The sequence below is a fragment of the Tupaia chinensis genome, unplaced genomic scaffold (genome assembly GCF_000334495.1).
Source record: "Tupaia chinensis unplaced genomic scaffold, TupChi_1.0 Scaffold149482_1, whole genome shotgun sequence".
NCBI lineage: Eukaryota > Metazoa > Chordata > Mammalia > Scandentia > Tupaiidae > Tupaia > Tupaia belangeri.
Genome location: NW_006209326.1, coordinates 166,920 through 170,018, shown reverse-complemented (window position 1 = coordinate 170,018; position 3,099 = coordinate 166,920).

Genomic DNA, 3,099 nt, shown 5'->3' with positions numbered 1-3,099 from the left:
TGGCTAACCATGGTTCTAGTCCTAGACCTAGAAAATCACACTGGACATGTGTGTGTGCATGTTCAACCCCAAGAGCAGAGTGGAGGAGAAGGGATTTGGGCATAGCTATTCCCTCCCAGAGGGGGGCTATGATTTCTCACTTTCTGTCTCTCTGGTGAGCACACATATCCTATAGAAAAAAAAAAACAGAGAGAGAGAGAGAGAGAGAGAGAATTGGAAACATTTGACAGGGTTTCAAGCAAAGCCAATCTTTTACTTGATTTATAACTTTAGGTAGATCACTTAAGCCTTCTGAACCTCTTATACAAATGTAGAATGAGATTTATACAAGTACAAATCACAAAGACATTTTTTTCTAGATGCAGTTTCCACATGTTCATAATACTCAAAATTACGACACAAAGTATTTTTGAAACCTGACCTCACCTTCAAATGCAGTCATCACTTCCTTCTAATGCAGTTAAGGTACAGAGGTGGGGTGAGGATAAATTATTCTGAAAACAAATAATGAGTTGAACAATTTAGCCAGGGACATAAAGGTCACGTGTTCATGAACATTGGCAAACTTTCTTAGCTGGAAAGACCATAAATACCAAAGGGAAGAACAAGCAGGACAAGGAGTTTCTGGTTGTGTTCCAGTAATCTCAGCACAATAATTAATCCATATGCAAGACTGGGCTTTTCTTTCAATTTACATTTAATCACTGTACATCTTTACTGTGCACAACATGGCTCTTTCCAGCATGAATATAGTGTAGTCAAGTCAAACACATTACCATATACATTATCAACAGATAACTTTTCATTTTTATGTCTTTTAAACATTTTTGTTTGTTCCTTTTTCCCCTCACCTCCATTCCATCCTCTATTAACTACCCCTCCCTGTACTGACTTTTGTAGCTTCAATTGTCCTCCCTGCCATTATACCTTCCAATCTTTCCGTTTCTGCTATAGAGCACAGACATTTGCAATATATTTAGTGGGGACATACAATACCTGTCTTTCATAGTCTGACTGGCTTCACTTGGCATTACATCTTCCATATCCATTCACTTTCTATCAAATGCTAGGTCTCACGTTTTTATGGTTAAGTAGTATTCTATAGTATATATTTGCTCCTTTTTTCAATCCACTCATCTATTCTTGGGCATTTTGGCTGATTTCATCTTAGCACTTGTGAATAATGGTACAATAAATAAAGCTGGACTTTTACAAATACTGAATAAAAAATTCTTAGAAGTTGCTAGTTGCAGGGCAATGTGCAGAAAATAGCTAAACATATTTTTATAATTACCAGATATTTTGTAACTCCACAACAAATGAGAGTTCTTAACTTGTGTTAAAAATATGATATTTGTTTTGACTGGTGCCCTTCACCAAAAATCAATTGACTGTACATTTTTGGGTTTATTTCTGTGGTTTCTATTCCATTGGCCTGCATGTATGCTATAATGATACACAGTGATTAAATATATAAAATAAAATGTTAAAAATATGATATCTTAGTGTCTCAGCAAAAGCATTAGAAAGTCAGAGTGTGGTACCAATGGGTTTATAACAAGGGATCACTGTATTCACTATTGTTTAAGAGAAGATATAAGTAACTTATTGGAGATCTCAAGTGTTGTTTTCCACCACAGTTCCCTTAGCCTTAGACATTGGGAAAAGTTTTAACAGAGTTTGATTAGGTGTTAGGAGGTTAAATAACTGGAACACAGGTAAATTTATGAAGAAAACATAACAAAAACGGGATTCCTGTAATATTTAACCTGGTGTCTAAAGAATAGAGAATCTGCAGGGGAAAAATCATTTATGCAGATCACTGTTGTACAGGGAAATTAGGTACTTAGGGTTGTAATAACAAGGGGGATCTGTGTCTAATGAGTAGATAAAGGAACTGTAAAGATCTCCTCAATTGTCCCTTAGCCTGTGCAATCTTGGGCTGAGCAGCACATGGTTGCTATTTTGGGAGCTCTAAATCTGACTAGGGTACTAATGCTTGACCCTTTTCTGCTGTCTTGTCTAATCATAGAACTTCAGTCTCCATCATCAACCATTCAGGGAGGAATACACACAACCTCATGGAACTCTTCCTTTCAGAAAACCCACAGAGGTGAGTTAGAGAGGCTGGTGGATACTTCAAGAAACATTCAGAGAAAACAGATTTTTATCTTTCATATGGGAAAAGTAGATAACAAACATTCTTGGATAAACAAAATTTGAAGTATTTACCAACTCCAGACCAGCTATTCAAGAGTTTCTGAAGGGAGTGCTATACCAGGAAAACTAAAAAGTCAAAAAAGCAACCAAGAAAATGGCTCACTTAATGATAGGAACAAGTACAAAAATATAGATACTTACATTAAATGTCAATGGATTAAATTCTCCAATTAAGAGACATAGGCTGGCCAAATGGATGAAAAAAAAAAAACCAGAAATCCTCTATCTGTTGCCTACAAGAAAATCACCTTTAGGATAAAGATATACATAGACTAAAAGTAAAGGGCTGAGAAAAGATAGTCCATGCAAATGGAAATCAAAAAAGGGCTGGAGTAGCAATACTGATTTCAGACAAAATAGACTTCAAGACAAAGACTGTAAAAAGAGATAAAGAAAGGCATTATAGGGCCGGGCCTGCACAGCCGGGCCTGCGTTCTGAGGGGGCCGCGCCGCGCCGCAGCGGGGGTTCTGCTCCGTGTGCCTCTCCGGCGCTGGGTATCCCCTGCGCTCCGCGCCAACGCGGGCAGGCTGTGCGGACCAGCCGAGGTCGCCGTCCTTCCTTTCTCTGGCAGGGTGGGCGAACGGGAGGTGGCGCTGGGTCCCGCGCACATTTGCGCACTCAGGACTGGTGTGTGGCCACCAGGCCTGCACGTGGCCACTGGGCGTGCGCGTGGCCACTGGGCCTGCGCATGGCTGCTAGGTCTGCGCCTGCACATGGCCGCCGGGCCTGAGCATGGTCGCCGGGCCAGCGCATGGCCGCCGGGCCTGCACGTGGCCCCCAGGCCTGCGCGTGGCCGCTGGGCCAGTGCGTGGACCCTGGGCCTGAGCATGGCCACCAGGCCTGTGCCTGTGCGTGGCTGCCGGGCCTGAATGTGGCTG